General features: G+C 38.4%; 1 protein-coding gene across 18 annotated transcripts in view; it reads right to left on the reverse strand.

Annotated features, from left to right (window-relative positions):
* The window catches only part of LOC148775060 (uncharacterized), a 237,036-nt gene that overhangs the window by 160,719 nt on the left and 63,514 nt on the right, over window positions 1-12,803 (reverse strand). For 3 of the 18 annotated variants that reach the window (XR_016039432.1, XR_016039433.1, XR_016039434.1), the window contains one exon: window positions 2-9,966. The exons of 11 other annotated variants lie outside the window; for them this stretch is intronic. The gene's annotated coding sequence lies outside the window, so the exon portion shown is untranslated. Of the gene's footprint in view, window position 1; window positions 9,967-12,803 lie in introns of those variants that run through there. 4 more of the 18 variants (XR_016039443.1, XR_016039439.1, XR_016039436.1 and 1 more) reach the window with 2 other exon arrangements.

Below are 12,803 nucleotides of genomic sequence, written 5' to 3' on the forward strand. Positions count from 1 at the left end.
AGATAACACATTTTGACAGTTAATTTCCAAAGGTTGGTGGGGTCAACTCATACCTTCTTTTATTAAATCCTCACCTCAGCAGGACTTTGACAATGTACTGACCTTATTCCACAGCCATAATGGCTTATGCTGCTGGTACAAGTTAAGGCACTGATTGTCTTCATATAATCCCAGGGATGCCTCCTGACCACCTCTGCTCCATATTGCAGCAGACACACATACATACACACATACAATTCGTGACATTGCTTTGCCTTCAGGGAAAATGTTTATATTGGACTGTAGTTGATTTACAATGCTGTATTAGTTTCAGTTATAGCAAAGTGATTTGGTTATACATACATCTATTCTTTTCAAATTGTTTTTCCATTTAGGTTATTACAGAATATTGAACAAAATTTCTTGTGCTATACAGTAGATACTTCTTGGCTTTAAAAATTTTTTTGTAGGTGTTTCTAATTCCTCAGATTCTTACTCCTTTTTGTCTTCAATGGTTTTATTCTGCTTTTTTTTTTTTTTGTGATAGGGCGTGGGTGTTGAATTCGTGAATAGCCAAGTAGAAGAAGCAATAGGCTATACTACTAAATGTACACTCTTCCTTATTTATTGAAAATACACTGAGTGAAATAATCAAATTTGGCTCCAACAATCAACAAAATTACCCATTTTCAAATTTTTTCCTAATCAGCTAGAGATACGAGTAAACATGCATTACTAATTAACTATGATGAAATCTGGAAAACATCCATACTGTGTCCTTGGTCTTTCCTTGCTGGGTTTCCTGCTTCATATTTGAAACAACAGGTCCCTAAGTGATGCTTGTGGAAATCATTGTACAGAAAGGGAGCTATTTTTCTCTTGAAACATCTTCATATTCTACTCAAGTAACTGCATAAATGAGCCTATCATTTTCCAGTGGACCATCTCCAGTGGGGTTTAGATGTATGGCTGCTGGACAATTAGCAGATTCTGTAGATGACTTATGGAAAATAATGACCTAAGGGAAGGAATATGCATATTTTAGTTCAGACAAAAAGAGAGGCTGAACTCTTGAACGATGAGTGTGTTTCTTTACACTAGAACCAAGTGTAAGGGAGAAAGTGGAAATGGCATGCTGTTACATGTTTAACAGTTGGCTCTCTGGTTGTAGGGATGGTTTACAAGCCCTGGTTTAATAGTGTAGGCAAATCTTTGTGATGTAAATACAAGCTGACAATGTGGTGTTCCTGGATTTGGAGTAGGAAAGGGATATACTCAATTGGTGCTCAAAGAAAAAGTTTGAGCCAACTCTAGCACACTTGCCTCATAAATTAAAAAAAAAAATTATCATAAGAAGCCCAGACAGACCAGAAGCATCATGCCAAGAGCATCCCATGGGTTAAGACTCTCATTCTATTTCTCTGTTAGAAACTACCCAACACAATCGATGAGCATGTTTGCAATTACTTATGACAAAATAATTTTTTGCATTTCCTTTTCTCCTCAGTACTATCAAGGTAAGGAGGATAGGATACACTCGAGCTGACATCCCTTTTATTCCCATTTATAAATCTGTCTTTTCCTTTCAGACCTGGAGATAGATAAGTGTATATATATATACACATTTTATACTAAATTTACATATATATTTTAATCCTCAATAAAGACTTGCTTAAAGGGAGTTTTCTCTTTGAAATTCAGATGCCTATATTTCTTCATATATTGCTTGAATTGTTATATTAATCTTTATTTTATTTTAGTCTCACAATTTTTTTATGAAATTCAATAGCTATTAGGAAACCAGAACTGTCTGTTTTTTACAATTTCTTTTTAGTTGTGTTTCTTTTCAATCAAATAGTTTTATATATTAAAGTATATTTGACAAAAAATGAAACACAAATTTAGTTTAAAATATAAAGTATAATATATTTTACCACAGGGAATTGCTACTGGATGCAGGTCAGGAAGCAACAGTCAGAACTGTACATGGGACAACAGACTGGTTCCAAATAGGAAAAGGAGTACGTCAAGGCTGTATATTGTCACCTTGCTTATTTAACTTATATGCAGAGTACATCATGAGGAATGCTGGGCTGGAAGAAGCACAAGCTGGAATCAAGATTGCTGGGAGAAATATCAATAATCTCAGATATGCAGATGACACTACCCTTATGGCAGAAAGTGAAGAGGAACTCAAAAGCCTCTTGATGAAAGTGAAAGAGGAGAGTGAAAAGGTTGGCTTGAAGCTCAACATTCAGAAAACAAAGATCATGGCATCTGGTCCCATCACTTCATGGGAAATAGATGGAAAAACAGTGGAAACAGTGTCAGACTTTATTTTTGGGGGCTCCAAAATCACTGCAGATGCTGATTGAAGCCATGAAATTAAAAGACGCTTACTCCTTGGAAGGCAAGTTATGACCAACCTTGATAATATATTAAAAAGCAGAGACATTACTTTGCCAACCAAGGTCCGTCTAGTCAAGGCTATGGTTTTTCCTGTGGTCATGTATGGATGTGAGAGTTGGACTGTGAAGAAAGCTGATCGCCAAAGAATTGATGCTTTTGAACTGTGGTGTTGGAGAAGACTCTTAAGAGTCCCTTGTACCGCCAGGAGATCCAACCAGTCCATTCTAAGGGAGATCGATCCTGGGTGTTCATTGGAAGGACTGATGCTAAAGCTGAAACTGCAATACTTTGGCCATCTCATGTGACGAGTTGACTCACTGGGAAAGGTTGGGGGCGGGAGGAGAAGGGGACGACCGAGAATGAGATGGCGGGATGACATCACCGACTCTGTGGACATGAGTTTGAGTGAACTCCGGGAGTTGGTGATGGATAGGGAGGCCTGGCGTGCTGTGATTCATGGGGTCGCGGATAGTCGGACACGACTGAGCGACTGAACTGAACTGAATGGATAAATTATGGCTGTAGTGTGGAATTTTGCAATTTTTCATAACAGACACAAAGAGGAAGCTGATGACAGTTACTTAAGAGCAGAATAAAGTAGTAGTGAGCATACTTGTAACTTTCCAAAAGTATCATTAAAATACTGACAACTTATGTAAAAAATACAATAATAATTAAAAAACTGTATTTTTAAAAATAATTTGCATATTTCAAGTCATGTCATGAAGATTATGAGCTCCTTTTGAGAGCTGGGAACACATGTACACCCAGGGTGGATTCATGTCAATGTATGGCAAAACCAATACAATATTGTAAGTAATTAGCCTCCAATTAAAATAAAAATTTTAAAATTAAAAAAAAAAAGAAAAAAATCAAAAAACTAAAAAAAAATAAGTAAAGTCATGATATCATAAAAAAAAGAAATTCAGTGAGCATTTCACTGGTGTATCAAAAGTAATTGTATTACAATAAAAAGAGAAAACATTTTTCTCTTGCTAATAGTGTATGAGGTATGATCTCTTTGCTCTCGTGAAAGAAAAGTTTCATTCAGTGTTCTGTCTCAACTTTGTTTTCTATTTCAAAAAACTTTTTTTTAATCATGGTGGCTGAAAATAGATTTTGTTATATTTATGATTCTTTCAGTTTTCTCAGGTTTACCAAAGCTTCAAGGAGCTTATAAACCATAAATTTTCTGGTTAGTCTTGGATTGGATGGAACATATTGTAATTTTAACAGAGGAATTTTCAACAGTGTCAATTATTTGGATACATTGGTTTAAGTACAGTATAGAATTAAAAGTAATTTTACCTATTTCTTCATACAGTGTACTGTCTATTATACTAATTTTTAGTATGGTTTTATTATATTTCCATTAGGTAATGCTTGACTAGAGTGACCAGGAGGATGGGAAGCTAAAAAAGATGGAGGAAAAGATTTCATCTGTGGAATTTAGGAATGCTGGAAAAATTACTGTGTGGAAAATGTTCAGTAAAATCATAATGCCTGTGGTGGACAAAAAGATAGTAAATCAGATACTCAAGTTATGATAGTCATTACAAGGCAACAGCTAAAAGGTGAGTGAATAGAGTGGGAAAAATGTGAAAATGTTCTTCAAAGGATTTGAGGTCTCTAAAATCGGATAAAAATGCTTTGGGAATAGGAATGGTTCAGTTCAGCTCAGTTCAGTCACTCAGTTGTGTCCGACTCTTTGTGACCCCATGGACTGGAGCATGCCAGGCTTCCTTGTCCATCACCAACTCCCAAAGCTTGCTCAAAATCATGTCCATTGAGTCGGTGATGCCATCTAACCATTTCATCCTGGGTCGTCCCCTTCTCCTCCTGCCTTCAATATTTCCCAGCATTAGGGTCTTTTCCAATGAGGCAGTTCTTCTTATCAGGTGGCCTAAGTGTTGGAGCTTCAGCTTCAGCATCAGCCCTTCCAATGAATATTCAAGACTGATTTTGTTTAGGATTGACTGGTTTGATCTCCTTGAAGTCCAATGGACTCTCAAGAATCTTCTCCAACACCACAGTTCAATCAGTTCTTCATCACTCAGCTTTCTTTATGGTCCAGCTCTCACATCCATATATGACTACTGGAAAAATAGAGATGGTAACTTCATGTATACTCATCTTAGTAATGCAAAGTTCTTTCTTTCTGTGTGTTTCACAGCTAATAGCTATTTTTTCTCAACACCAGCTGTCAATAAAAGGATCATTTGAGAAGTAGGTTCAAGTAAGGATGACTTCACATGTAGTTTACATGATAAAATAAGCTCTGACAAATGCTATACTATCTAGTATTTTAGATTAAATTTTACTGCCACCAGTATGGACACCATTTAAAATCTCCATCTCATGCATAAATGTCCATCATATCAATATGAAAAGTTTTGCTAGTTATAATGAAAAATAAACAATTTGAAAAATATCAAGTCTATGGAATGTAGTCATGCAAGTTAAATTCTACATGAATGGTGCTGCTGGATTTGGAGAGTGTGCAAATCTATTGTGTTTAATTTTGTAAAGTGAAAGTGGAGTTATGCTAAATGGATTGTAAATATAATGTAGCAGATGGTATAAATGCAAAAGTATTTTTCATTCTTTTCCTTTGTTTTCATTTTGAGAGGATTTAAAAATTGTGTGTGGGTGAAAAACAGTGTGCACAGACTTTATACACAAGGCTTATTGGTATTGAGCTTATCACTTAAAACCATTCCCATGATGAGTTTATGGAAAGAAAAAATTTAATATATTTTCATTAAATGACCAGTGTGTATAAATATCACTACCATTCACTTACAACAGAATTGTATGAGTTTTATGATAAAGGGCTTCCCTTATGGCTCAGCTGGTAAAGAATCCACCTGCAATGTGAAAGACCTGGGTTCAATACCTGGGTTGGGAAGATCCCTTGGAGAAGGGAAATGCTACCCATTCCAGTATTCTAGTCTGGAGAATTCCACGGACTGTATAGTCCATGGGGTCACAAAGAGTCAGACACGACTGAGCGACTGTCACTCACTCATGGTAAAGGGTGGGTATTTTAGGCAGTTTAATAAAAGAAAATAGGAACTTAGAGATCTATTAATCTCGTTACACAGAGAATATTATAGAAGTGGTATTTTCCATTCTTTAAAAGGTTTCACTGGTTTCCACCTATAGCTGCCTGAATCTATTATAATATCAAGCTGTTCAGATGGAGAGTTAATACACTTTTCTGTCTCTCCTGCTTTATGAAGCTAAGCTTCTGAATGAAAAGGGTATGTGTTTTAATGGAATTCTCCTATGGGGCACATCAAGTCACTTTATACAATGACATGCTAAGAAAGGCAATTTATGATGTGTGACTGACTCTAATGTGACTTCATCATTTCATTTGTTTTCCATCAGTCATAATAAAGACATATGAACTACATAGAAGTCTTTTTATTGTACTCCATAGGGGGTTTGTAGTATATTAGAATTCTGGTGGAACACAGTATGCCATGAAGTTTATGAAAAAAATGAATGTTTAAAAACATTTTATCTTAAAATTTCTAGCAAGAATTTCAAAACATTCTCAAAGGACATTTAAAAAACTTTAATGGCAAATTCTTTACAAAATAGACTTTGGGAGATAAATGTTGGTTTAGAACTTTCATCAGTACTTTATTTTTTAAAATTTATTTTAATTGGAGGCTAATTACTTTACAGTATTGTAGTGGGTTTTGCCATACATTGACATGAATCAGCCATGGGTATACATGTGTTCCCCATCCTGAACTCCCCTCCCACGTCCCTCCCCATCCCATCCCTCAGGGTCATCCCAGTGCAGCAGCCCTGAGCACCTTGTCTCATGCATCAAACCTGGACTGGCGATCTGTTGCACATATGATAATATACATGTTTCAATGTTATTCTCTCAAATCATCCCACCCTCACCTCTCCCACAGTGTCCAAAAGACTGTTCTATACATCTGTGTCTCTTTTGTTGTCATCAGTACTTTAAAGCAATTTACAATTATTGGGTTGTTATAAGTTGTTATGGAAAAATCTGGACAAGACTTTTGGCCAACCCAGTATTAAAATTCAGGTTTCTGAAGCTTGTTATTCAAATATAAATTAAACAAAAATATAGCTATGGCTATATTTATGGCTTTAATTAAATCAATAAAGTAGTATTTTAGATATCTGTTTTCAACCATATTTTTTTGGTTCCTCTGTTTGGATTTCTAACAAAGGGGTCCCCAGTGGCTCAGACAGTAATTATCAGCTAAATTGGAACCATGATAGAAGATAGGTGCTGTGCTAAGTCACCTCAGCTGTGTCTAACTCTTTGCAACCTATGGACTGTAGCCCTCCAGGTTCCTCTGTTCATGGGATTCTCCAGGCAATAATACTGGAATGAGGTGCCATTTCCTTCTTCAGAGGATCTTACCAACCCAGGGATTGAACCCACATCTTTCATGTCTCCTGCATTGGCAGGCAGTTTCTTTACCATCAGTGCCACTTGGACTACTGCTCAAAACAGCATCTCCACAGAGAAGGAGAGGAACAAATACTATGATTTTTCTCTTTCCCTAACTTAAAATCTTCTGTCAATACCTCCCAATGGTGGGTCTAGATGGAAAGAAGCTAATATTGGAGCCTAGGAAATGCACTGAATGTGCTAGTTCCCAAGGATATAGAGCAAAGCAACATGGGAGAAAGTACAGTATCTCAGTGGAATTCTTTGAATTTGGAAGGGAAATGAAAAAAACAATTAAATCATAATCCATAATGCCAGAATCTTTCATCCTTTTCTAGAAAGTGCACACACACACACACACACACACACACACACACACACAATGAGAGCTGCTTTGTTTCTAGTTCTTCATGGTTTTTACAATAAAATAATACCGATGCAAAAAGCACTTTGTAAATGTATTATTTGCTTTAAGAAGCCATGGATTATTTAATCAAATGTGTTTTTATTAATAAGAATTCAATGCACTTGGTAGTCTTTTAAAGGGAATGGTTTTACAAATTTTTGTTCTTTTATGACAGTCAGACTCTGCTTCAATATCACGTCTGTAATCAATGTCCAGAGATTTCAAATGCCTAAGGTTTTGAAAGCCTATCATTTAGTTCCTGCTTTTGCTTTCTGGAAGTACTAATCCAATACAAATCAGACTACACCTTTGTTGAAAGCAGTGTCACTGCACTTTGCTGTCTGTTAGCCCATTCTAAAATATATGCACAGCTGCAACAGGAGCTGGCACCTGCAGCCAATGTAAACTCAGTAGAACAAAATACACTCAACTGTGTTCAGAGGGTGAAACAAACAACGGAGGCATACTACAGAATGCAAATGAACCTACAACTGCAGTGGAAAGTGACTTACTTTAGACAGGCAAATCCAAGGCCTAGAATTAAAATAATTAACCTTTCTGAAGAATGGTTCTAATGCTATGTAATAGTCACCTCTGTAATCTGTTAATTTGTTAATAGTTAAATAGCATTCCAGAGCTGACATAAATGGAAAAAGATAGTTACTGTATTTATGTAGAACAACTGAGTCTTAAAATGCCACTGTATTGATTATATTGACTGACATATTTGGAACAATAAATTAGAAAACCACTACATCTAATTTGAAGAGGTATATTTTGAAATTCAGGATTCATGATTCTTCTTTGGTCATAAGGCCAGTTACTTGTTTGACTTATTTACTCCAAACTGTGCACACATTAAAATCATGTATGTGTGTATATGTGTTTGAATTTGGGAGGGTATTAAATGCCCCCTCTTTTAGACACTATATAAACCTTACCAATAATTCTTATAATATAAATATTAATACTATTACAAACCAAGGCTCTGAAATTAAGTAACAGCAGATAGTATACTGAAGTTGAGAAGTCATGTCTGTGGGCATGAAGGATTTTAAAATAAAACTTTCTCATTTTAATGTTTCATTGGTACAATCATTTTGTGAGTTTAAACAAGAGTGTAGTTTGCTAGGTCCAAAGTTATATTTAACTTTTGAATTTCTTTCTGACAAATAAATGGCTCCTTGATTTTATTTTAAAAAACTAACTACTAAAATTTATTATGCATTTTTTAATCTCACCAAAATCTAATATATGAATTTTAGAAATAACAAGACGGGGTAGATTTTTCCACAATGAATTTGAGTAGTATATGTTCTCATCGGAACAGTATGCAATAAGTTAGACCAGGAAGAATTCTCTGAGTAGGCAGCTCAAATTCCTTAGTTTAAGTAGAGATGCACATTTGAGAGCAAATAACTTAGTCTCCTTAGTTATCAAGTTTCTGGATTCTGGAAGGACTGGATCGTTTCAAGGGAAACTCATTTGTACAGTGAGGGAAACAAACTTGGAGAGGAAGCGAGAAAGGAAAAACAAAATGTCAGAAAGCTGTTACAAAGGGGAATTGAGCCCTTCCTATTTCTCCCAAAATTTCAATAAAAATCTATAATAGGTGAGGAAAATCACTAAGGTGGAGACCGCAGCCATAAAATTAAATTATACAGAGTGAAGTAAGCCAGAAAGAAAAACAACAATACAGTATACTAATGCATACATATGGAATCTGATAGATGATAACGATAATCCTGTATCAGTTCAGTTCAGTTCAGTCGCTCAGTCGTGTCCGACTCTCCGCGACCCCATGAATCACAACACGCCAGGCCTCCCTGTCCACCACCAAATCCCAGAGTTCACTCAAACTCATGTCCACAGAGTCGGTGATGCCATCCAGCCATCTCATTCTCAGTCGTCCCCTTCTCCTGCCTCCCCCAACCTTTCCCAGCATCAGAGTCTTTTCCAGTGAGTCAACTCGTCGCAGGAGGTGGCCAAAGTATTGCAGCTTCAGCTTTAGCATCAGTCCTTCCAATGAACACCCAGGATTGATCTCCCTTAGAATGGACTGGTTGGATCTCCTGGCGGTACAAGGGACTCTCAAGAGTCTTCTCCAACACCACAGTTCAAAAGCATCAGTTCTTCGGCGATCAGCTTTCTTCACAGTCCAACTCTCACATCCATACATGACCACGGGAAAAACCATTGCCTTGACTAGACGGACCTTGGTTGGCAAAGTAATGTCTCTGCTTTTCAATATATTATCAAGGTTGGTCATAACTTTCTTTCCAAGGAGTAAGCGTCTTTTAATTTCATGGCTGCAATCAGCATCTGCAGTGATTTTGGAGCCCCCCAAAATAAAGTCTGACACTGTTTCCACTGTTTCCCCATCTATTTCCCATGAAGTGATGGGACCAGATGCCATGATCTTTGTTTTCTGAATGTTGAGCTTCATGCCAACCTTTTCACTCTCCTCTTTCACTTTCATCAAGAGGCTTTTGAGTTCCTCTTCACTTTCTGCCATAAGGGTAGTGTCATCTGCATATCTGAGGTTATTGATATTTCTCCCAGCAATCTTGATTCCAGCTTGTGCTTCTTCCAGCCCAGCGTTCCTCATGATGTACTCTGCATGTAAGTTAAATAAGCAAGGTGACAATATACAGCCTTGACGCACTCCTTTTCCTATTTGGAACCAGTCTGTTGTTCCATGTCCAGTTCTGACTGTTGCTTCCTGATACGAGACAGCAAAAGAGACACAGATGTATAGAACAGACTTTTGGACACTGTGGGAGAGGGCGAGGGTGGGATGATTTGGGAGAATGGCATTGAAACATGCACATCATCATATGTGAAACAAATCGCCAGTCCAGGTTCAATGCATGATACAGGATGCCTGGGACTGGTGTACTGGGATGACTCAGAGAGATGGGATGGGGAGGGAGGTGGGAGGGGGGTTCAAGATGGGGAACACATGTACACCCGGGGCGCATTCACGTCAATGTATGGCAAAACCAATACAATATTGTAAAGTAATTCAGTTCAGTTCAGTCGCTCAGTCATGTCCGACTCTTTGTGACCCCATGAATCACAGCACGCCAGGCCTCCCTGTCCATCACCAACTCCCGGAGTTCACTCAAACTCATGTCCATCGAGTCGGTGATGCCATCCAGCCATCTCATTCTCTGTCGTCCCCGTCTCCTCCCACCCCCAATCCTTCCTAGCATCAGACTCTTTTCTAGTGAGTCAACTCGTCGCATGAGGTGGCCAAAGTATTGGAGTTTCAGCTTAAGCATCAGTCCTTCCAATGAACACCCAGGATTGATCTCCTTTAGAATGGACTGGTTGGATCTCCTTGCAGTCCAAGGGGACTCTCAAGAGTCGTCTCCAGCACCACAGTTCAAAAGCATCAATTCTTCGGCGATCAGCTTTCTTCACAGTCCAACTCTCACAAAATTGCCAACATCTCCTGGATCATGGAGAAAGCAAGAGAGTTCCAGAAAAACATCTCTTTCTGCTTCATTGACTATGCCAAAGCCTTTGACTCTGTGGATCACAATAAACTGTGGAACATTCTGAAAGAGATGGGAATACCAGACCACCTGACCTGCCTCTTGAGAAGCCTGTATGCAGGTCAGGAAGCAACAGTTAGAACTGGACATGGAAAAACAGACTGGTTCCAAATAGGAAATGGAGTACGTCAAGGTTGTATATTGTCACCCTGCTTATTTAACTTATATGCAGAGTACATCATGAGGAACACTGGGCTGGAAGAAGCACAAGTTGGAATCAAGATTGCCGGGAGAAATATCAATAACCTCAGATATGCAGATGAAACCACCCTTATGGCAGAAAGTGAAGAGGAACTCAAAGGCCTCTTGATGAAAGTGAAAGAGGAGAGTGAAAAGTTTGGCTTGAAGCTCAACATTCAGAAAACGAAGATCATGGCATCTGGTCCCATCACTTCATGGGAAATAGATGGGGAAACAGTGGAAGCAGTGTCATACTTTATTTTTTGGGGCTCCAAAATCACTTCGGATGCTGACTGCAGCCATGAAATTAAAAGATGCTTACTCCTTGGAAGGAAAGTTATGACCAACCTAGATGGCATATTAATAAGCAGAGACATTACTTTGCCAACAAAGGTCCGTCTAGTCAAGGCTATGGTTTTTCCCGTGGTCATGTATGGATGTGAGAGTTGGACTGTGAAGAATTTAGCCTCCAATTAAAATAAATTAATTAAAAAATATAAAACACACACACAGAAAACGCTTGTTCTTTGGAAGAAAAGATATGACCAATCTCGACAGCATATTAAAAAGCGGAGACACTACTTTGCTGACAAAAGTCCATCTACTCAAAGCTTTGGTTTTTACAGTAGTCATGTATGGACTTGAGAGTTGGACCATAAAGAAAGCTGAGTGATGAAGAATTGATGCTTTTGAATTGTGGTGTTGGAGAAGACTCTTGAGAGCCCCATGGACTGCAAGGAGATCCAACCAGTCAATCCTAAAGGAAATCAGTCTTGAATATTCATTGGAAGGACTGATGCTGAAGCTCTAATACTTTGGCCACCTGATGAGAAGAACTAACTCACTGGAAAAGACCCTGATGCTGGGAAAGATTAACGGCAGGAGGAGAAGGGGATGACAGAGGATGAGATGGTTGTATGGCACCACCGACTCCATGGACATGAGTTTGAGCAAGCTCTGGGAATTGGTGATAGACATGGATGCCTGGTATGCTGCAGTCCTCAGGGTCTCAAAAAGTTGGACACAACTGAGCAACTGAACGGACCTAATGGATGTTTTACAGGTAAGATTTCTTATAAAAACAAGTGAAATGCAGAGTCGTTGATGTGGGTTAAATAGGCACAACAGAGAAATAACGTGTATGGAGAGAGAGAATATTCCTCCCCATAGAGCAGATTGGAAAAAGTAAAGTGAAAATATTGGTCTCTCAGTTATGTCCAACTCTTTGCGACCCCTTCACTGTTTAAGCTACCAGGGAATCCCCTTGGTGGAAAATAATTCACAGTTGACTATAGGAAATTGTCACCTTGATAGCATTGACTACAAGGCCATTTGTAACCTAGACAATATTTAACCTACTATTTTCGTTTAGCTACTTTACTTTTCATATTAAGCACTAGACGTTAAAGCCTGTCTTTATGTGAATGTGCCTTATTCTTTTATGCATCTGTGGCTTTGTACAAGAAGCTCCCTCTTATGAAACCCTATAGATATATTCCCCTTTCCCATCTCTTCCTTAGAATAACATCTAATTATCCTTCTAATTTCAACTTTTCCTGAGTGCCAAGTTGTTGGCTCAACTTCATTTTGCAAGAGTCCTGTCATGCTGCTGCTGCTACTGCTGCTAAGCCACTTCAGTCGTGTCCGACTCTGTGTGATCCCCATAGACGGAAGCCCACCAGGCTTCCCTGTCCCTGGGATTCTCCAGGCAAGAACACTGGAGTGGGTTGCCATTTCCTTCTCCAATGTGTGAGAGTGAAAAGTGAAAGTGAAGTGGCTCAGTCGTGTCCGACCCCTAGCGACCCCACGGACTGCAGCC

The sequence above is a fragment of the Moschus berezovskii genome, chromosome 17 (genome assembly GCF_049115385.1).
Source record: "Moschus berezovskii isolate FMDL1 chromosome 17, NW_MosBer_1.0, whole genome shotgun sequence".
NCBI lineage: Eukaryota > Metazoa > Chordata > Mammalia > Artiodactyla > Moschidae > Moschus > Moschus berezovskii.